The sequence below is a fragment of the Rhipicephalus microplus genome, unplaced genomic scaffold, assembly GCF_043290135.1.
Source record: "Rhipicephalus microplus isolate Deutch F79 unplaced genomic scaffold, USDA_Rmic scaffold_14, whole genome shotgun sequence".
In the NCBI taxonomy this organism is placed as follows: domain Eukaryota; kingdom Metazoa; phylum Arthropoda; class Arachnida; order Ixodida; family Ixodidae; genus Rhipicephalus; species Rhipicephalus microplus.
In genome coordinates, this window is record NW_027464587.1 from 9,264,327 (window position 1) to 9,288,141 (window position 23,815).

The 23,815-nt window shown below is 51.2% G+C and overlaps 1 protein-coding gene across 6 annotated transcripts in view; it reads left to right on the forward strand.

Annotated features, from left to right (window-relative positions):
- The window catches only part of LOC119180921 (E3 ubiquitin-protein ligase RNF170), a 139,232-nt gene that overhangs the window by 42,509 nt on the left and 72,908 nt on the right, over nt 1-23,815 (forward strand). The window lies entirely within an intron of this gene.

A 23,815-nucleotide genomic window follows, 5' to 3' on the forward strand; every position in this document is an offset into this window, starting at 1 on the left:
ACCCTGGGTCTTGTTCCTTGGTCGCATCTGATTTTCTGCTCAAGTTGCTTCTGTAGCACCTTATTCTTGAGGTCTGAGTGTAGCAGGTCCAACACAGCCCTCAGCTTCCGCCCCAACAACATTTCCGAGGGACAGCAACCCATGACCTCGTGAGGCGCGGACTGGTAAGTCGGGAAAATGTGGGCGATTTGAGTGCGGATATCTCCAGGGGCCGCCTTCCACAACTTGTTTTTGAGAGTCTGCACTGCCCGCTCTGCAGCACCGTTTGACGCTGGGTGATGCGGCAGCACCAGCATTCGCCTCACCCCGTTTTTTTTTTTTTAGGAATGCGGAGTAGACCTCACTGGTAAATGCCGACCCATTATCCGACACGACCACATCTGGAAGGCCTTGGTTTGCGAACATAATTCGCATGCAGGCAATAGTTGCTTCAGCCGAGGGTGTGGAGACCGGGAACACTTCGATCCACTTTGGGAACACATAGACTGCGATAAAAAAAAAAAAGGTGTTCCTGTAAGGACCGGCACAGTTCACTTGCAGCCGTGACCACAGTTTTTCAAGGATTGGCCAGGGCATGACAGGCACTAATCATGACATTCTTTGATTGATGCTCTTGGCAAATGCGGCATCTTTGAATGGTTATCACTATATTGTTATCCATGCTAGGCCACCACACATGGCTACGCGCAACTGCCTTCATTTCGAACAGTCCTGGATGACTCTCATGCAGTAACTGGACGACTTTCCTTGGTAGATGTGCACTCCTTATTGAAGATTTAAACTCTTAATTTGTTTTGGACTGCACATTGTTGCTATAAGAAGTTGTAAATGAAAATTTGTGCATTTTAATGCCCTGAAATCATAAAATGTATTATGAGGGGTGCCTCAGTGCAATGCCCAATGTAGCATTCTCCCTCTGAGCCTAGGTTTATCTGGCAACCTGACCTCAACGCTGCTCTTACTTTCGACAGCACCGGGTCTCTGAAGGTGGCAGCCGCAACAGCATTTGACGACAGCTCCTCTGGGCAGACTCCTTCCAGCATTAACACTTCAGCAGGGCAGTCAACAGCAAAATCAGCAGTTGGCAGAGGTAGCCTGCTTAACCCATAGGCATGTGGAATTTGTGAGCCCGGCCTATACTTCAGGTTGTAACTGTACTCCAACAACAGCAAGGCACACCTTAGCACTCTCAGAGAACAGAATTCGGGAACTGGTTTGTCTGCTGTGAGCAGGCCGAGCAGTGGTTTGTAATCTGTGATGGCCTCGAAATGCCGGCCCCATATGTACTGCCTGAACTTTGTAACGCCAAATACAAGGCCTCCTTATCTAATCGGCTGAAGTTTTTCTCCGCATTTGTCAGGCCGTGGGAGGCACAACCAATGGGGCGCTCTTCTCCAGATGAGTCTCGTTGCACCAGCACTGCTCCAGTAACGAAAGGAGATGCATCAGTGACAAGCACAGTTGACTTTCTTGGGTCAAAGTGTGTCAGTATAGCAGCAAAGGCCAATAGCTCCTTGCTTCTCCGAAATGCCTGCTCTTCATGAGTTTCCCAGCGTCAAGGTGTTCCTGTTGCCAACAAGCTATTGAGCAGCTGTAAAACGGGCGTAAGGTTTGGCGAAAACCTTCTGTAAAAATTAACCAATCTGAGGTAACTCTGCAGTTTCTTGACTGCTCGGGGTGCTGGGGCTTCAAGCACTGTTTCATTCCTAACCGGGTTTGAACGTAGCCCAGCCGCACTAATGACATGGCCTAAGTACTGGACTTCTGGTTTCACGAATTCACATTTGGATAACTTCAGTCGCAGTCCTGTTGTTTTCAGGCGATGTAACACTCGGCCCAAATTTTCCCAAATGGTCTTTGTCACTGGTTCCTGTGAACAAAATATCGTCAAAGTACACTACGACATGTTCAAGGGCATGCAAAGGATTTTTCCATCGCACGCTGAAGTAGTATAGCCAGAGTTGATAAAACCCCGAACGGCAGCCTTGTGACTCAGTATATATGGCCCCTTCGGAGTGTTAAGGGGGGATATGGGTCTATGGGATATCTTATCTATTTTTTAACTGAGTATAAAAGTTGGCATGCAGTTATTTGTTGTGTAGCTTCATTATTTCATTGAATCAAGATAGCAATCTCTATTACTCTTACCACCATAGAAAATAACCACCAGTCAAAAGTTTACAAATGACAAAGGGATTAACAGTAGAAAGCATAAAACACACAACATAGGGAGTACTTTTTTGAGTGGGTCAGTACTTCTTACATTCCAGTACACTAAACTTCATAGCTCTGAATGTGATTATGGTGTGATCACACAAAAAACTTACTTTAAAAACTTGCATCAAGAGAAATTAAAATCTGCTTCCTATGCTGTGTGCTCCAAACATATAGCTTTAAATGCAAAAAGAATTATTTTACTATCTGTAATAGTTTCCGATATATTGCAGGAATTGTCACACAGGGTGTGAAAAAAAATTGCCATTTTGAGAAAATTAAGAAAACAAAGAATTCTAAAATTTTTAACCATAAAAATTTATTTACCTAGAATTACACAGCCATTAACATATATATGCATACTAAAAAGCCCAAGGAGTGCAACGCTCACCTGATCAAAATTGAACGAGTACTTCTCGAATTACATCACAATAAAGTTCACTGTATGTAACCAAGAACAAAAAATGTTATATTAAATAAAAAACTAGAGCTATACATTGAAAATCAGCTCTCAGCGTTGTTTTCTGTGCACATTCAGCTATATTGTACAAAAATAATTATAGCTCTAGCTGTGCTAGGTCCACATTCACAAAACAAGCAAAGTGGTCAAAATCTTTGTTTCGAGAAAAATACTTTCAAAACTTTATTTTGCCATTTCGAGTGAAAATATTATGGCACACACACTTTTTATCAGTTAATATTGTGACGATGCGAGATTGACTAGCACACAAAGCGCCTCAAACAAATACGATTTATTGATCGCAGGAAACAGACTGCAACGACTTCTTCGTCTTTTGCCCTCGGCCAAGGACACTCGCCCTGCTTCGTTGTCCTCACCACTGGCACATACGCGCGGCATTATTCCCCTTTAAAAAAAAACATCGTCCCGATGTTAAACGTTCGAGCAGCAAAGCGAAATCAAAACTGCACAGTTAGTCACTGAAAGTAAGGCTTCGTCCGAAGCACATGGACAATTTCTGGTGAATGTCTGTGCCGCTTCGAACACTGCAGGCCGTCCGGAACAACCTCGTAGTTGAAGTCACTGATGCGTCGCAGAACCTTGTAGGGTCCGAAGTATCTTCGCAACAGCTTTTTGGAGAGCCCATGCTGACGAATAGGTGTCCAGACCCATACTTTGTCGTCCACGTTGTATTTGACGGGTCTGTGCGGGAGGTTGTAATGTTTGGCATCGTCGTCGTGTTGTTTGCTGATTCGCAACCTGGCAAGTTGTCTGGCTTCTTCTGCTAGCTGGGTAAACTCTTCGGCGTCCGTCTCATTGCCGTTATTTTCATGAGGGAGCATTGCGTCTAACCTTGTCGTAACCTCACGTCCGTAAAAGAGACTGAATGGTGTCTTCTGAGTGGTCTCCTGACGTGCCGTGTTTGTACGCGTACGTGACATAGGGCAAAATGGCGTCCCAGTTCTTGTGCTCTACATCTACGTACATGCTTATCGTGTCAGCCAGGGTCTTGTTGAGGCGTTCGGTGAGCCCGTTGGTCTGGGGATGATACGCCGTGGTCTTCCTGTGAGCTGTACCACTTAGTCGGAAAATGGTGTCCAAAAGCTCGGCCATGAACGCAGTACCTCTGTCTGTGATGACTGTAGCGGGAGCGCCGTGTCTTAAGACGATGGCTTCGATGAAAAATTGTGCTGCTTTAGCTGCCGTTGCCTGTGGCAGAGTGCCTGTCTCCGCGTATCGGGTCAGGTAATCCGTGGCGACGATTATCCACCTGTTTCCAGTGGCAGACTTTGGGAAGGGGCCCAGAAAATTCATGCCAATTTGTGCGAACGGTGTCGCAGGCACTCAGACAGGCTGCAGCAGGCCAGCTGGTTTGATGGATGGTGGCTTGTGGCGCTGGAAATCTAGACATGCGTAAGTTTTGACAACTTCGGCAAGTCTTGGCCAATAATAGTTCTGCCTTATCCTCGCCAATGTTCTTGCGTAGCCCAAGTAACCAGCGGTAGGTTCATCGTGACAGGTTTGCAGTACCTCATGGCGAAGCGAAGAAGGAACGACGAGCAAGTAGCTGCTGCCGGTGAGTGAAAAGTTCCTCTTATAAAGAACGTCATTTCGCAAGGAGTACAACGGCAGCCCTCTCGCAAGTAACTTCAGCACGCTACTCGTTTGCCCTTGTAGGTAATTTATAAGCGGTAGCAGCTCAGCATCGTCACGCTGCTGTTGAGAAAACGCGGCAGTGTCCACAATTCCCAGAAAGGCCGTGTCGTCATTGTGGTTGTCCGGGGATGCCGTCTCAACAGGAGACCGAGAAAGACAGTCGGCATCGGTGTGTCGTTTTCCCGACTTGTAGGCAACAGTGAAGTCGAATTCTTGGAGCCGAAGACTCCATCGTTCAAGACGGCCAGACGGATCTTTCAAGTTGACTAGCCAACAGAGAGAGTGGTGATGCTGATAACGGTGAATGGGCGGCCGTACAAATTAGGACGAAACTTCAGGACTGCCCATATCATTGCAAGACATACTTTTTCCGTCGTAGTGTAATTAGCTTCCACTAGGGACAGCGTCCTGCTGGCGTAGGCGATCACGTTTTCGTTGTTGTCCTTCGACTGTACGAGCACTGCTCCAAGACCCACATTACTAGCATCTGATTGAAGTATTGTTGGCGCGTCTTCATCGAAGTGGGCCAGCACGAGGGGTGTTTGCATGCGCTGACGAATCTCGTGAAACGCCTGCTGTTGGTCTTCGCCCCATCTGAAGGGGGTATCTTCCCGAGTAAGCTGTGTCAATGGCCATGAGATGCGCAAAAAATTAGACATAAACCGCCGGTAATAGGCACAGAGTCCTAAAAAACGTCGCACTGATTTTTTGTCTGATGGCGTTGGGAAGTTTGCCACGGTGGCAATTTTATCCAGGTCGGGTCGGATCCCTTGGTTGCTCACGACGTGACCGAGGAATTGAAGTTCGTGAAAGCCAAAGTGGCACTTTTCAGGTTTTAGAGTCAGACCGGCCAAGCGTATTGCTTCAAAAACTGCTTCGAGCATTCGTAAGTGTTCCTCGAATGTCGCCGAAAGGACAATCATGTCGTTGAGGTACACCAAGCAGGATTGCCACTCAAGTCCTGACAGAACCGTGTCCATGAGACTCTAGAATGTTGCTGGCGCCGAACACAAACTGAAAGGAAGAACCTGAAATTCATAAAGTCTATCGGGCGTAACAAAGGCGGTCTTCTCACGATCTCTCTCATCTACTTCAATTTGCCAGTAGCCGCTTTTCAAGTCCATAGACGAAAAGTAGCGTGCGTTTCGTAGTCTATCCAATGAATCAAGAAGCTAAACGTCCTTCTTTGTGATCTGATTAAGCTTACGGTAGCCGATGCAGAAACGCAAGCTGCCGTACTTCCTTTTGACGAGTACTACAGGTGATGCCCAAGGACTGTTAGAGGGCCGAATAACACCATCTTCTATTATCGTTCTCACCTGTTTTCGAATCGCCTCACGCTCCTTTGGGGCGACTCGATAAGGATTTTGCCAGATGGGTCTGGCGTCGGAATCCGTGATGATGCGGTGTTTCGTCAGTGCCGTTTGACCAACTCTTGATGTGGATGAGAAGCAGCCGTGGAACTTGTTGATTAGCGTGAGAAGGCGGTCTCGCTCAATGGGAGACAACATTGGACCAACGTCGACAGGTGTCGGTGTAGTGATAGTAGACACTGCTGCTTCCTCCACTAAATGACAATCTTCTGTTTGCGAGAGTTCGTTGAAATAGGCAATAGTTGTGCCTTTAACTATGTGTCGGCGTTCTCTGCTGAAATTTGTCAATAGGAATTCAGCGCATCCGTCAATAACAGTGATGACAGCCCTGGCAACAGAAATGCGGCTAGTGAATGCAAGCTCCTTGATGTGTTCAGCGATGTCAGTACCGTTTTGTAACTTGTCACAGTGCACGGATACGAGGGAACAACTTCGTGGCGGCAGTATGACGTCGTCATCGGCAATACGGAAGCGAGGTGGCTGGTGTTCCTCATCTGTAGCAATCTCCGAGCTTATAGTGAACGTTACGCTTCTGTCACGAATGTCAATCACAGCCCCGTATTCGCGCAAGAAATCCATTCCCAATATGAGCTGTTTACAGCACTCCTGAAGAAGGACGAGGGTGGCGACAAAGGTGGATTCAGCGATGAAGAGTAGGGCCGTGCACTTTCCAACCGGTATCATCAACTGACCTCCTGCAGTTCTTATATTGGGTCCCTGCCATGGAATCTTGACCTTCCTTAGTCTGTCGGCTAGCTGCAGGCTTATTATAGAAAAGTGGGAGCCGGTGTTCACAAGAGCTGTCACCTGGTGGCCGTCAATGTGAACGACGAGGTCAGCGCTAATAACGTCGGTTACGTCGGCAGTTGTTCCATTCGTCGGATTAGTCGTTGCTGTCGTCTTCGGCATCGGTGGCTTCGAGCTGTCATACGTCTGCAATGGGGGCTGTTCGGAAGTTCAATTAATGGCAACCCCACCCCCTGAGGTCACTGCGTCTAGTTTCCCTCGCTGAGGGCTATGGGACCGGCCCCTGGTGACGTCGGCAAAACTGCGACAATTAGGTGAAGTGCCTCGCGCAGGAGATGGAGAACGTGACCCGGGCCTCATTGGATTCTGCGGCGGTGTGTTCATAGGAGTGTCGTTGTTCGTGCGTCGATCGTCGTATGTAGTGTAATCATGGTAGCGAGGAAATATTTAGTACTGAGCGTCGCGATAACGGCAAACTCTGTAAAGGTGCCCGGCTTCACCACAATGAAAGCATACCGGTCGACGGTCAGCTGTACGCCACAAATCGGTTTTCCGATGCTGGTAGGTAAATGGGAACTCACTATTGAACCACGTTGTGGGCTTTATATTTTGGCTATATGGCATTCGTCTTGTCGGCCAGATCGGTGCGGTTGGGAAAGTCGTCGGCTGTGTTTGCAGGGTTGCTGGTGGTCCAGTCATTGGAGTCCGCTGTGCCGAAGGCGCGACGACGGGGCGTCGGACTGCATCAGCATAAGTAAAATGTCATCGCACATCATTATGGCTGTATGAAGAGAGAGCCTGATGGACCTCATCCCGGACAACATCAGCGACAAAAGACAATGTCGGCATCGATTCAGTTGCTAGAATTAAACCAAGCTGCCGAAGCTCCTCCCTCAAAGTCTCCCGGATGACTTCCCGCAGAGGCCTGTCGTTGTCGTAGAGGCTCGCCGCAGTCGTAACAGGGCTACTTGCTCGAACGTTGACCAGGTTCTGCTGGCGATACCGTTGCTGTAGGGCCTGTTCAATAGCTGAGGCTTCTTTCGTGAACTCGGTTACTGTGGTTGGCGGATTTCTCACAAGCCCAGCAAACAGTTGCTCCTTCACGCCTCGCATGAGATACCGCAGCTTCCTGTCTTCCGGCATCTCGGGATCTGCCCTGCCGAAAAGACGGGTCATGTCCTCGGCGAACATAGCGACGCTCTCATTTTGTTTTTGAATTCGAGCTTCCAAGAGACGTTGCGCATTGTCTTTCTGTCAAGACAACTAAAGGTGTCGATCAGCTGGTTGCGGAAGTCGTCCCACGTAGCCATGCTTCTTTCCCTATTGATGTACCACGTCTGGGCGTTGTCTTTCAGGTAGAAGTACACATTCGCTGATGTATCCGTGACGTCACGCCAGCCGAAGCCGCCGTTATCACCACTGCTTCTTCTCCTTCCCTTCCCCTTAACCCCTCTCGCACAACGCTACATTAACCCGCGCTATCGCAATAAAGCTTTTGTCTTGGCCCAGCCACGGCCCTGGCGTGTTCGTTTCAGTGGCGACAAGGATGGGATAAAAGCGGTGCGGCAACTCCGTCCGTCATGACCGCCGCACCCACGGGAGGATACGCCAGCCTGCCGCAGTTCGACGAGGCGAGCGACAAGTGGCCCGCGTACCAGGTTCGGCTGGAAGCCTTCTTTGAGGGAAATGGCATCACGGAAGACAACAAGAAGCGGGCCCTGCTGGTGACTGCACTGTCCACCCACACCGTCGACGTACTGAGCGGACGTTGTGCTCCGGATAAGGTGAATGAACTTTCGTACCCACAAGTGATAGCCTTGCTTAAGTAGCACTTCTCGCCGCAACCGAACGAGATAGCACAGTCTTATAAGTTCTTCACCCGCAATCAGCTGCCCGGCGAACCGGTCAAGGATTTTGTCGTGGCGATTCGACAGATAGCGGACACCTGCAATTTTGGTGCTTCGTTGGACAGAATGCTACGAGATCGCATCGTGTGTGGTCTGCACAACGTCGGAGTGCGTCGGCAGCTACTCGCGAAACCACAGCTGACGAGGAGCGAAGCGGAAGAAATTGCGATATCTACCGAAATGGCCGAGGCCAACGCGCAAGAGATAGTAAGCCCCACCGCTGAGGCAAGTGTGCATGCGCTGGGAGGCCAGTCCTATCGCCCACGAAGCCGGCCACAGATTGTTGGGTGCTACCGCTGCGGAGCAAAAGGGCACGGACCCGAGGATTGCCGCTTCCGCTCGGCGTCATGCTTCAAGTGTAAACAACGAGGTCATATCGCTCGAGCCTGTTGCCGCCGTGAGAGTGGGTTCGGGGTGGTACCACCAGAACGCCAAGTACACGCCTTGTCGCGGGAGGAAGACACTGGCACGGACGGTATGTTCGCGCTGGAGGCAGCGGACAGTCACATCGGCCACGTCGGCATTACGCAACCCATCGTGCGCACCTTGGATTGTGGTGGGGTTTCAGTGAACATGCAGGTCGACACAGGCTCGCCGGTTTCGGTCATCACGTGGCCCACATATGAGCGGAACAAAACAGTGTGGCCGAAGCTGCGTGGTTCGCCATTGAAACTCACCTGCTTCCTGGGACGGCTTCCAGTGCGGGGACAACTTCAGCTCAAGGTTTCGTGCGGAAACAAGTCGATGGCTGGATCTTTGCAAGTCCTTGGTTGCTCCGGCCCAAACCTCTGCAGACGCGACCTGATTCAAGCGTTCCACATGCTCGAGGCACCGGTAATGAACGTGAACACGTCAGGTGAGCAACTGCCGTTACTCGGTGCTGACGACGTTAACGTGGACCGGTTGCTAGCAGAATTCGCTGATGTGTTCGCGCCAGGTTTAGGGCTCATAAAAGGGCCACCGGTACACTTCGAGACGCGAGAAAACGTGGTGCCGAAGTTTTGGAAAGCACGCGAAGTTCCGTATGCTTTTCGGCCAAAGGTCGACGCGGAACTGGACCGCCTTTCGGGCGCGGGTATTATTGTACCGGTGCCTCATGCGGAGTGGGCGGCGCCAGTGGTACCGGTAGTGAAACGGAATGGCTGCATCCGCCTTTGCGGCGATTTTAAGCTAACGGTCAACAAAGCCTGTCGCACTGAGCAATATCCGTTGCCACGGGTGGAGGATATCCTGGCTACATTAAATGGCAGTGAAGTTTTTACCACGATAGACTTGCGGGAGGCATACAACCAGCTTCCGTTGGATGAGGAAGCCATGCACCTCACGACCATAAACACGCATAAGGGACTGTTCAGCTTTACTCGCCTGCCTTTTGGAGTGGCGTCCGCGCCGGCCGTGTTCCAACGGCGTATGGAGACCATTTTGCAGGGACTTCCGGGTGTTCAGGTCTACCTAGACGACGTCATCGTGGCAGAGAAACGCAATGACTGCACCACCCTGCACGATGTATTCAAGCGTTTCCGGGAATACGGCGTGCGCCTGAACGCAGACAAGTGCAAGTTCCGCCAACTAGAGGTGGATTTTTTGGGGCATCGAATCAGCGCTCGAGGTCTTCAACCAAAGACGGAAAACATAGACGCCATCCTTAAGGTTCAGGCACCACGGAATTCCGCAGAATTAAGGTCCTACCTCGGCATGGTAACGTACTACCACAAGTTTCTTCCCAATGCATCGACCGCCATGGAAGGAAGCTAAGTGGAAGTGGGATACCGCTCAACAGCAGTCATTCAGCAGTGTGAAAGACCTTCTGAAATCCGCAGACTTTCTGGCGCATTTTGACCCACACAAGCCGCTAGTCCTGGAATGCGATGCCTCCCCGGACGGAATAGGCGCAGTGCTTTCACACGATGTCGGGGGCGGAGTACTTCGGCCCATAGGGTTCCGCTCTCGGTTATTGACTGGAGCTGAGAAAAATTACTCGCAGCTGGAGCGTGAAGCCTTGGCACTTGTGTTTGGTGCGTCGAAATTCCGACAATACTTGCTCGGCAATACTTTCACATTGATGACGGACCATAAGCCGCTTGTTGCACTTTTTCACCCAGACAGGCCAGTGCCCGTGATGGCCGCTGCGCGAATCCAGCGGTGGGCCCTGCTGCTGAGCGCCTACGATTACGTCATCAAACACCAGCCCGGGAAAGACAACATTCCAGCCGATGCCCTCAGCCGACTCCCCACGTCAGCAACTTCCCAGCCAGAGACGCAGGAAGAAACTGTGGACGGTGAGTATGTCCTGCTCACGGAGACCCTCAATGATGGTGTCATGTCTGCGAAGCAACTGGGCACTCTCACGGAGCTTGATGACGATTTAGCAAAGGTGCAAAAATGGGTGCAGGAGGGATGGCCAAGAAATTTGGGGCCTAAGGACCAGCACTTGATGCCATACTTCAACCGGAAAGCTGAGATAACGGGGAGTTATGGGCTTCTATACTGGGGCCATCGAGTGATCGTCCCTAAGAGTGCCCGAGCAGTGATGTTACGCCTGCTGCATGATACTCATCAAGGGATTTGCTCAATGAAGCGGCTAGGGCGCTCCTTGATGTGGTACCCCCGGATCGATAATGACATTGAGCACATGGTTAAGTCCTGCACCAGTTGCATCCAAGCTGCCCCTATGCCCCCAAAGAAACCCCCTGTTGTGTGGCCAGAAACGGATGAGCGTTGGTCGAGGCTGCATATCGATTTTGCGGGGCCGATCGATGGTCACATGCTACTGATTGTGGTGGATTCACATAGTAAGTGGATAGAAGCGATACCCATGAAGAGTTCCACCACACACGCCACCATAGAGGCTCTGCGCACCTTGTTCAGTACATTCGGGTTGCCCCGGACGCTGGTATCCGATAATGGCCCACAGTTTACGAGTTGGGAATTTAACACCTTCACGAAGCTGAATAACATAGTACACCTCCGAACAGCTCCGTATCACCCCCAGTCCAATGGGCTCGCGGAGCGGGCGGTTCGTACGGTGAAGTATTCATTGAAGAAGAACGTACAAGGGTCACTGAAAACCCGCCTGGCTAGGATTTTGCACAGGTACCGCAGGACGCCGCAGGCCGGGGGCCGGACACCAGCGCAACTCCTAATGGGCTACGATCTTCGCTCCAGGCTGGACAACGCAGTGTCCATTCCGCCCTCACCAGTTGACCGTCCCCCCCTCGATGGGTGGCAGCCCGGGGAGCCAGTCTGGGTGAGGAACTTCGGGCGAGGCGAGCCGTGGACTCCAGCCAGCATTACATCGACAGACGGAGCCCGCCTGGTGAATGCCGATGGTCCGGAGGGGGAAACCATTAGGCGCCACAGCGACCAGGTGAAGCCACGGGAGTTGGAGCATGACCAGGGAGAAGTCGTTGACTCTCGGTGCCTCGAAACTGCCGGCGGGGCCCTAGCAGGAGGAACACCGAGGCGAGCGCCAACAAGGAGCGAGCTCGCCGGGAGCCCCTCAACTCCGGTGTTGCGTCGCTCGGGCCGGCAACGCAAACCCCCAGACCGTTACTCACCGTAGGGGGAGCGGAATGATGTATCCGTGACGTCACGCCAGCCGAAGCCGCCGTTATCACCACTGCTTCTTCTCCTTCCCTTCCCCTTAACCCCTCTCGCACAACGCTACATTAACCCGCGCTATCGCAATAAAGCTTTTGTCTTGGCCCAGCCACGGCCCTGGCGTGTTCGTTTCATTCGCGAGCTTGTCTTCTGGGGTGGCCCACTGGTTGTGCTTCGCGCAGCGTTCGAACTGGTTCAGCCAGTCTTGTGTGTCTTCATAGGTCTCACCATGAAAGCAGTCAGGAATCATGGGATTCTGAAGTGTCATGTGCGATGGAGCTGCAGTAGCCATGGTGGTTGAAGGAGGCAAGCGATTGCTGGCAGTTTCTGGCAAGGGATTGAGCTCCAGAGCCAGGCCTCACAGACGGCGGCTGAAATGATGGACTGGTGTGTCGACGCGTGGTAGCGATTTCGGGCTCGAATTTCGGGTCCGCGAAGGGGTGCCAAGCATGAAGACGTACACCGCACCTCCACCAGTGTGACGACGCGAGATTGACGAGCACACAAAGCGCCTCAAACAAATACGATTTATCGATCGCAGGAAACAGACTGCAACGACTTCTTCGTCTTTTGCCCTCAGCCAAGGACACTCGCCCTGCTTCGTTGTCCTCACCGCTGGCACATACGCGTGCCAATATGCACAGGGCATGTATTCAGACTGATTGTTTGCATGAGCGTGTCGTTTTTTCAAGTCCTGCTGCAAGTTGTCATCGTGTGCTTGTCTGCCAAGGCCGCTTACCTGTTTGGTGACGGTACTGGTCGATGTGCGACGAATGTGCACACGTCATCCGGGATCTGCCAAATGACACGGCAATGTTTTCCGGCTTGTCCAGATTAGTTACACGTAAATGTCGTGAACCGAATTTGTGCACTCACTCATAATTTCGAGGCTACATGAGTGCCGATTGTGTTAGTTTCCTTTTCACGTAAGACTGCCGCATTTTCGTGTGAAGACCGCGACATCGAACGAGTCATTAAAGGCAGTCTACCTGTTGCCAGTAGCATCCGTTGCGCGGGCGGCGAGCACATTCACCGCGAACAGATTCATCTTCTATTGTTCGTCGATGCACTGCGTACTTAATTTTGGCGACCCGTCACGCAGTTCCCGCACAAGCGAAGTCATTTCATCTGGCGGGGGGGGGGGGGGGGGGGGGAGGGGACCGCGCCATTGGATCGTTTAGCGATCAGACTGCGCTTCCGTTCCGTCACTGCAAAGATTGATATCTCTCGTAGCTTCACTTCTGCTTTTTTTATTTGCCATCGTCTAACTGATGAGGCTGCAAAACACGGCCACTTTCAGGGACATTGTCGGCAATCGACGAGCTCGTACATGTGTTAGGCCTACACCAGTGACTCGGTGACTGCCGTCGACCGCCGCGAGTTCGTTATCTTCGTTGTCCTATGCTATAGCGAGGCTATTTCTGAAGTTCATGGCAAAAGAACGAAGGCCACACTCTCTTCACAAATTAGTGTGGCGCGCAGGCAGTTGACAGCACCATGACTAAATGGCAGATGCCTGTGCAGGTCACGATGGTGAAGCAGACGCCGGAAACGCCACTTGGCTAATCAGATCCTTAGGTTCTGTCACATGCTCCAAGTAGTCAATAGAATCGCACGCTGCTGCCTTTTGATGACGTGTTTTTGCTGAAAAATCAATGAGCAAGGCGAGCAAGCGGTGGCGGGAAATTGAAGGACCTGTCCCAAATATTCTAAAACCATCCCGCTGCAATAACACGTTCGCACAATTCAGAAAACATTGCCTGCATAAGGAACACACTAAATCTTCTGTAGTTAGCGATACAAGTTTCCAGCACCTTAGGTATCCATAGAACAGCTCATGGTGCAGCACAAGACAATTGGAAGTTACAGTAACAAAATTTTGATGCGGAATACCGTCATTAAATTTGTCCTTACACAAGCCTAGATTCGTTCCATCACCCCAATGTATTTTTTGTAATCAAGCCGAAACGATAGAGCACTTATTCTTGGAGTGTCGAAGATATCGAACCCTAAAGCAAAAATTTCTCAGACAATTTTTTCAAAAAAAGGGGCCTTGAGCTTTCCACATCGGTATTGCTCTCCCTTGGGTCGTCGGCATTAGGGCAATGTGACAGGGTCATCTACGAGGCTATATCTAATTATTTACAAGAATCAAAGAGAATGTCAAGTTAAATCTATCAGGACATCTAAAACAATATGTTTCATCTATCCTTTCACCTTCAGTATATCAGTTAATTACTTCATATTGTTACGTTAGTAATGAGTCAATATATTGCAAATATGTTTACCAAATATATTTCCAAGAGCGGTTGCAGCGCTGGCCAGTCTGGTTCCGAGCTCGAACAGCAAGCTACCTTCATCTTCTTCGTCGGGCACACGCACATTGACAATATTGCCGCGTTCTTGTTCCCAAGTTTTGTTGCCCCAATACACTACGTAATTCTCAGCGCAAACCGTGCCTGCAGTCTTCGAGAAGCTTCAGGAGTGTAGTAGATCATTTGGATAAGATCGCGCCATCTCACCAAACTATACAGATTATTCTAGAGCCTATGTTACTGCTAGCGATAACGCTAGAACATTCGACGGCAAGTGTATGAATGCCGACGCGATTCGCCGCTTGTCAGTTGATCGACGGCCGACTCTCCGTTCACTGCTATCTGTGCAAGACTGCTACTGTCATCAGTCTTTCCATTTACCGGGCACAGGTTCGCCCAAATAAACAGTTAAATCCCAACATAAAGTCTCCTGTCTTCGACCACGTCACGACACCGTGACATCTGGTAGAGGTGCTGCTTCGTTCATGTACCGGACGCCCCCGTCAAGCTGTGAACCCAGCCCACGTCGCAGAGAAGACACCGATGATAACCAGGAGCTGCGAACAAGCCGCCGGCAGCAAGGTCTACCCCCGGAGCACGGACCTATACAAGACAAGGTGCGGAAAACCAAGGCCATGACCTTTACTGTGACGACAATGACAACCCCGGCGTCCCAGCCTGCGATCGTCATGCATTAAACTAGGGAACCACCAACTTTCCGTGGGTCATCGTTAGAAGACCCGGAAGCCTGGCTAGAGACATGACCATGTGGCCGCCCTCAACCACTGAGACACTGAAGAAAAGATCCGTCATGTGTACATCAACCTGGAAGACACCGCAAGGACCTGGCTCGAGAATTGGGAGTCCACGCTCTGAACGTGGGATGTCTTCTGTGGCGCATTCCTGCAAACGTTCGCGAGCGTCGCTTGCAAAGAGAGGGCCGCTGCTTTACTAAAGACCCGGTTTCAGCTGCCAAATGAAAATGTTGCCATTTTCACAGAAGAGATGACCCACCTATTCCGTCACGCTGACCCAGACATGCCTGAGGAGAAGAAACTTCGTTTCCTCATGCGAGGTGTCAAACAGGAGCTCTTTGCGGCACTAATGAGAAATCCACCGAACACCGCCCAAGAATTTGTACCCGAGGTGACCACTATCAAAAAGACCTTGGACACGCGCACCAGACAATATAATCGTCGCCTGACTCCAGAATGCGCTGCTGCTCAAGCCAGCACGAAGATCTGCATGAAACGATCCGAGCAATCGTGCGGGAAGAGCTGTGCAAGCTGTTGCCTTTGGCGCAGCCTCAAGTGGACTCGATCGCGGACATTGTGCTAGAAGTTCAGCAATCGCTTCGAATTCCACAAGCACCATTGCCCGAGCCGAAAACTATGAGCTACGCCACTGCAGTGCGCCACAACACTCCTCCCCGTCCACGCCAAAACGCCGCCCCATCGCACTTCCATCGCCAGACGCCACTGACGCCACCACCCCAACCAACATCCTACCGTTCGCCAGCGGGCCAGCGCAGTGCGCCGAGGAAAACGGACGTTTGGCGTGCACGTGACAACCGCCCGCTCTGCAACCACTGCCGTGAGGCCGGGCACACATACTGTCATTGCCAGTACCGACAGATAAGATTGCGTGGCTTCGCCGTCAATGCACCACGTCCGCAGCCAAGCACCACGTCCGCAGCCAATGCACCACGTCCGCAGCCACGTGACTTCGCGGACTACCTGACAGGAACTCGACGGACACAACGAAGTCCTTCCCCTTCGCCGTCGCCCAGCCATTGCATGTCACCGCACCACCAGCAGTACTCTGGCCCAATGCGGGGCAAATGTCCTAGCCCATATCCGGAAAACTAAGGGCAGCAGCCGATGGAGGTGCGATTGCTGTGCGACGAACTACTGAAGATCCTCCGACGCTGCCGCAGCGACGGAGCTTTCCAAACACACCGCCAACCAGGCAAAGCCCTGACGTCGAAACCTCACTTACCGAAGGTGACCTGACGACGCAACATGGGAGCAGCGGACCAAGCCGACGCAGCCGTGACCCGAAGCCACGCCCTACTTGTAACGCGAGACGCAAACTAGCGACCTCGACGTTATTATCGACCGCCACAGTGTGACCGCTCTCGTCGATACTGGAGCCGACTATTTCATCATCAGTGGATCGTTCGCCGCGAAGTTGAAGGAAGCTAGGACAGCTTGAGAAGGCTCTGAAATCCGCACAGCCGGAGGTCATCTCGTAACGCCTGCAGGAATCTGCACAGTGAGAGTCACCATTACCGGTTGTATTTATTCTACAGACTTCGTAGTCCTACAGAGTTGCTTGCGAGATGTCATCCTTGGCATGGATTTTTTATGCCTCCATGGTGCTGTCATCAACATGTGAACAAAGGAACAATGATTGTATACATTGAAGAAATTGTGGAAGCCACCAGTGCCTTGCCGATTCTGCGGAACCTGCTCAGAAGAACCAAGCCCCTCCCACAGCCTTCGACGTCAATCCCAGACTTCCAAACCATAAGCAAGAACAGCTCAAGGCTCTGCTCCTGCAATACGAAGATTGCCTTTTGTCATTATCAAAAATTTGGCAGACCCCAATCACGAAACATCGCATCATAACCGACGAAAATGCCAGACCACTTCGTCAGAGTCCCTACAGGGTTTTGACGCTATAACGCGAGGCCATGAAGAGACAAGTTGATGAAATGCTGCGGGATGACATCATTCAGCTGTCTAAGAGTCCATGGGCGTCCCCCGTGGTGTTAGTGAAGAAACAGGATGGAACCGTACGTTTCTGCATCGATTATCGCCGCCCGAATAAAATCACAAGAAAGGGCGTGTATCTTCTCCTTCGAATAGACGACGCACTTTATCGCCTCCATAACGCCAAAAACTTTTTGTCAATGGACCTCAAGACCGGCTATTGGCAAATCGAAGTCGATGAAAGACACTGAGAGAAGATGGCGTTTAAAACACCAGACGGCCTCTTCGAGTTTATGGTGATGCCCTTCTGTCTTTGCTCAGCCCCTGCAACTTTTCAACGCGTTATGGATACAGTACTGGCAGGATTGATGTGGCAGACTTGCCTTGTGTACTTGGACGTCGTCATGTTTTTCTCGAGTTTCGGCAAGCATCTTCGCCGTCTTGAAGCTGTACTTCAAGACATCCGGACTCACACTGAAGCCAGAAATGGGCGGATTTGCGTACGAGGAGCTCTTGAATCTGGGTCAGGTGATTAGAAAGTCCGGAGTTTGTCCCGATCCACGGAAAACAGCCCCCATCGCCGACTTCCCGCCGCCCACTGACAAAAAGGGGGTGCGCCGATTTCTGGGCCTGTGCGCCTATTATAGGCGGTTTGTGAAAAACTTCACCCGCATCGCCGATCCACTCACTAACCTTACCAAAACCGACGTGGAGTTCAAGTGGAAAGTGCCGCAGGAACACGCTTTCCAGGAGCTTAAACATCGCCTCCAGACGTCTCCGTTACTTGCCCATTTCGACGATTTCGCCGAGACAGAAATACACACTGATGCAAGCAGCGTAGGTCTTGGTGCCGTTCTTGTGCAGAGCGCTGATGGACTTGAAAGGGTTATTAGTTATGCCAGCCGATCGCTATCCAAAGCAGAAGCCAATTATTCCACAACAGAAAAAGAGTGCCTCGCCATCATCTCGGCTATGTCGAAATTTTGCCCCTATCTCTACGGCAGGCCCTTCAAAGTTGTGAGCGACCACCTCGCCTTGTGTTGGCTAGCCACCTTGAAGGACCCTTCAGGTCTCCTCGCACGATGGAGCCTGAGGCTTCAAGAATATGACATTACCGTTGTTTGCAAGTCCGGGAAGAAACACTCCAACGCCGACTCTCTCGTGCGCCTGTCGACCAGGCACCGCGCGACGACCCGAATGACGATTACTTCTTGGGAACGATAACTAGCGACGACTTCGCAGAACGACAGCGGGCCGACTCGGAACTCAAGGCCCTATTAAAATACCTCGAAGGCAGAACTGCCGAAGTCCCGAAGGTATTCAAGTGCGTACTTGCATCGTTCTTTCTGCGAATTGGTCTTCTCCAAAAGAAAAACTTTTCACCGCTTCGAGCCAAGTACCTCCTTGTGGTGCCCTTAGCTCTGCGAACAGAACTCCTGCAGACCCTGCACGACGATCCGACGGCAGGGCACCTCGGTGTTTCCCGCACGCTCGCGAGGATACAAGAAAGGTACTACTGGCCACGTCTTACCACCCGCGTCACTCGTTATGTGAGGACATGCTGGGACTGTCAGCGACGCAAGACAACACCGACTGACAAGGCCAGCGGGACTTCTGCAGCCAATTGAACCACCTCACCAACCATTCCAACAGATGGGTATGGACCTACTGGGGCTGTTTCCGACATCGGCTTTCGTAAACAAGTGGATCGTGGTAACTACCTACTACCTCGCCCGCTACGCCGAGACAAAAGCCCTGCCTAAAGGCAGTGCATCCGAGGTAGCTAAGTTCTTCGTCGAAAATATCGACCTATGTCACGGCGCCCCGGAGGTCCTCATCATCGACAGAGGAACGGCATTTACTACTCATTTAACTCAAACGATCTTGACATACAGCCAGACAAACCACCGCCGGACGACAGCGTACCACCCGCGGACAAACGGCCCAAGACGATCCTCGGCATGCTGGGAATGTACGTCGATGTCGAACACAAGATGTGGGACGCCATTCTTCCATACGTGACCTTCGCATACAACACGGCGGTGCAGGAGACGACGCAGATATCTCCATACAAATTGGCCTACGTAAGGAGCCCAGCAACGACGCTCGATGCCATGTTACCCAACGTCACTGACGAAGAAAACCTCGATGTGAGTACCTTCAACGCGCCGAAGTACCCGACAACTTGCGCGCCTCCGTATCAAAAATCAACAGACGACCAACAGCCGCCGTTACAATCTTCGACGACGCTTCGTGGAATACCAGCCCAGTGAACGTGTTTGGGTGTGGTGGATGCCAATACGCCGACGTGGACTCTGTGAGAAGCTTCTGCGACGGTACTTCGGACCGTACAGGGTGGTTGGACGCCTCGGCCCACTTTATTACGAGGTTGTCCCCGACAGCATCACGAACTCCCAACGATGCCGATCGTGACCTGAAGTCGTCCATGTCGCGCACCTCAAGCCGTTTCATGTGCGTTAACAAACTGAAACAGTGTTTCTTTCTGTATACTTGATGTATTGTAATTTATTCATTATACTTTCTTGCATTATATTTGTACTTTCATCTTTCATTAAAGCATCGAGACGATGCCTTTTTCAAAGGGGCCAATGCCACGTTACTGTTCCCAAGTTCTGTTATCGCCCCAATACACTACGTAATTCTCAGTGCAAACCGCGCCTGCAGTCTTCGAAAAGCTTTAGAGTGATAGTAGATCATTTCGATAAGATCACGCCCTCTCCGCAAACTATACAGATTATTCTAGAGCCTACGTCACCGCTAGCCATAACGCTAGAACATTCGACGACAAATGTATGTATACATGCCGATGCACTTCGCTGCTTGTCAGTTGATCGCGGCTGATGCTCCGTTTACTGCTATCTGTGCAAGACTGCTACTGTAATCGGTCTTTCCATTTACCGGGCACAGGTTTGTCAAAATAAACAGTTAAATCCCAATGCAAAAGTCTCCCGTCTTCGGCCACGTCACGACACCGTGAGAATATGCATTGCGGCAGCCTACATGTAGCAGAACCCCCGTTGGCAAAAGCGCCGTCTCGGCGCATCTAGACATCAAGGTCATTGGGCGAGTGGTACTGCTTCAGGTGCATGTCGTGTACGATGGCGCTGGCCCAAGGGGTGGATGAAGACGACGAGGCAGCAGGAGCGATTTGATAAGGGACGGGAGTCACCGCACAAAGCACTCTGTATGGCCCTGTGTACCAAGAGAGCAGTTTGTCAGACAGGCCGACGTGCCTGGTCAGAGATCACAGCAAAACCAATGAACCGGGGGAGAAGTGCACATAGCAGTGTAGTTGATCATAATGCCACGTTTCTTACCTTAAGTTTTGTTATCACCCTGTTACACTACATTGAGGGCAAACCGCACCTACAATGTTCGAGAAGCTTTGAGGCTTTAGTAGATTGTTTTGTTAATATTACGTCCACTTCAGGAACATCACAGATTATTCAGGAACCTACCTTGCCGCTAGCGATAATGCTAGAATATTTGATGGCAAAGGTATAAATGCTGACATGCTTTGCCGCTTGTCAGTTGATCGATGGCCGGCGCTCTGCCCGCGGCTGTCAGTGCCAGTGCCTCGCTGTAATCTTACTTTTCATTTGTCTGACACAAGTTCGGCCCGAACAAAAAGTCTCGTCTTCGATCTGTAGTCGACTTTCTTCAGCCACGTCATGACTCGGTGACATCTGGTGGAGGTGCTTCTTGCCCCATGTACTGAACGCCCCCCTCCAGCAGTGAGCCAAGCCCATTTCATGAAGAGGACGTTGAAGCCAACCACGATCAGTGAGCTAGCCACAGGCAGCTAGGACTACAGCCAGAGTACGGGGCTCTATCCTATAGCTTTCGCAAGTCCGAGGTCAACACCACTACAGCGACCACTATGACCACCCCTGCGCCAATGCTCGCCACGGTCGTAATGCAGCAGCCGAGAGAGCCACCGACCTTCTGCGGATCATCATGTGAAGAAGCAGAGACCTGGCTCGAGACGTATGACATAGTGGCCGCTTTGAACCAGTGGGACTCAAAAGAAAAGCTGTGCCGCGTCTACTTTTACCTGAAAGATGCGGCAAGGACCTAGTTCGAGAACCACGTGTCGTTGCTTCAAACTTGGGATCTGTTCTGCAGAGGGTTCCTGAAAACGTTCTCGAGCGATGCCCGAAAAAAAAAAAAAGGGCCGCTGCAGTGCTGGAAAGACGGACGCAGCTTCTGAACGAAGGTATCACAATCTTCGCTGAAGAGATGATTCGTTTATTACGGCTCATCGACCCTGACATGACCAAGGAGAAGAAGGTCCGTTTGCTCGTGCGAGGGGTAAAGCAAGACCTCTTCGCTGGGCTGGTGTGGAACCCACCCAAATCACTTCAAGAGTTTGTGTCAGAAACTACGACAATCGAGAAGACTTTGGAAATGCATATCCGGCAGTACGATCGCCAATTGATGCAAGACGGCGCAGCTTCTCACGCCCTCAGCTCCGCAACATATGTGAAACGAACAGACAGATCAAGCGAGAAGAGCTATGGAAGCTACTGCCTTTATGACAGCCCCAAATGGACTGAATTGTGAACATTGTTCGCCTAGAAGTTCAGCGATCGCTTGGAGTTTCGGAAGCACCGCCGCCTCAGCTGTAAGCCATGAGCTACGCTGCTGCTGCTCGACCCTGTACTCCACGTCAAGAGGCAGTGCCGCCGCATCTTTGTCGCCAGACACTGCTGCCACCACCATACCGTTCACCCCCTTGCCAGCGCAATGCTCCGAGAAAACCCGACATGTGGCGCGGCCCCGGCCTCCCGTCTTTCCGCTACCACTGTGGGGGAGCTGGCCCCACCTATCGCTTCTGCCAGTATCGCCGGATGGTGCTACGTGATTTCGCCATCAACGTTCCGCGTCCACAGTGGGGTGAAAAACCACGTGACATCACCGACTATCTCGCCGTAACGCAGAGGACACCCCAAGGATCTTTCTGTTCACCTTCACCTGGCCGCTACACGTCATTGCACTGTCGTCAGTACACTGGCCCAAGCCGGGGTCGGTTGCCTAGCCAGTATGAGGAAAACTAAGGGAAGCAACCGATTGAGGTGCTGTTGCTGCACAATGAACTGTCAAAGATTCTCCGCCACCGATGCCACGACGAAACTTCAAGAGCCCACGGTCACCTCAACGTAGCCCCGACGTCGAAACTTCATGACCATAAGTCCTGATTATGCAATGTCGAAACAGTGGTCCAAACAGTCGTAGCCATGATCCGACGCCGCGGCCCAACCGCAGCTCTGGGCGGCGAACTAGCAACCTCGATATTCTCATCGACGGCCGCAGCGTCACAGCTCTCATTGACACCAGAGCTGACCATTCCGTCAGCAGTGGTACTTTCGCCGCTAAGTTGAAAAAAGTTAGGACCGCTTGGGAAGGCCATGAAATCCATACAGCTGGAGGCCACCTAGTGACACCAAGGGGAATCTGCGCAGCAAGAGTGACCATTAACAGCCGCATTTATCCCGCAGGCTTCGTTGTACTGCAGCATTGCTCAAGAGATATCATTCTTGGAATAGACTTCTTGAGCCTCCACGATGCGGTCATCGACATGAGAACAAAGTCGATAACACTATCTACAGAAAAAGCACTGCCACCGCACACGTCGTCAGGAAGGCACACCTTGAATGTGCTGCAAGACCAAGTCACCATTCCTCCTCGCTCCAGCGTCAGCATTTCCATTGGCGCTCAAGAATCAACAGACATCCAAGGCGTCATTGAAGGCAACCAACACCTGTTGATCAACCGTGAAATTTGTGTCGCTAGAAGAATAGCCGAGTTACGAGAAGGGAACGCAAGAGTGATGCTCACGAGCTTCAGCAACAAGTACAAGCACATGAGTAAAGGCATGGCGGTTGCTTACATCGAAGAGATACTGGAAGCTAGCAACGCTTTCACCCTCACCGATTCCCCCGAAAGTACTTTGACGACTAAAACCCTTCAAGCAGCTTTCGACGTTAATCTGAGCCTTCTGATGCATGAACGAAAGCAGCTCGAAAACCTACTCCTGAAATACAAGAACTTCTTTTCGTCGTCATCGAAAATTCAACAGACTCTTGTCGCGAAAAACCGAATCATAGTAAAAGAAAATGACAGACCACTTTGTCAGCTCTTGTACAGAGTTTCTACGCGAGAACGCGAGGCCATAAAGAAACAAGTCGATGAAATGCTCCGTGACGACATTATCCAGCCTTCAAAGAGTCCACTGGCGTCACCAGTGGTGTTAGTGAAGAAAAATTATGGAACACTACGCTTCTGCATTGACTATTGCCAACTCAACAAGATAACGAAGGAGGACGTATACTCTCTCCCCCGAATAGATGACGCCCTTGGTCGACTCCATAACCCCAAATACTTTTCATCGGTGGACCTCAAGACAGGCTATTGGCAGATCGAAGTAGACGAGATAGACTTAGAAAAGACTGTGTTTATAACACCAGGTGGAATTTTCGAGTTCAAGGTCATGCCCTTCGCTCTTTGCTCGGTACCCGCGACTTTTCAATTCGTTATAGACATAGTGCTGGCAGGATTGAAGTGGCAGAGTTGTCTGGCTTACTTGGACGTCGTCATCATGTTTTCCTCAAGCTTAGACAAGCATCTTCGGCACCTTGAAGCTGTACTTCAAGCCATTAAGACTTCTGGACTCTCCCTGAAGCCAGAAAAGTGCCGCTTTGTGTACTAGGAACTTTTGTTCTTGGGCCACATGATAAGCAAGTCTGGAGTAACACCCGATCCATAGAAGACTGCCACCATCACTTCATATCCGCCGCCCACTGACAAG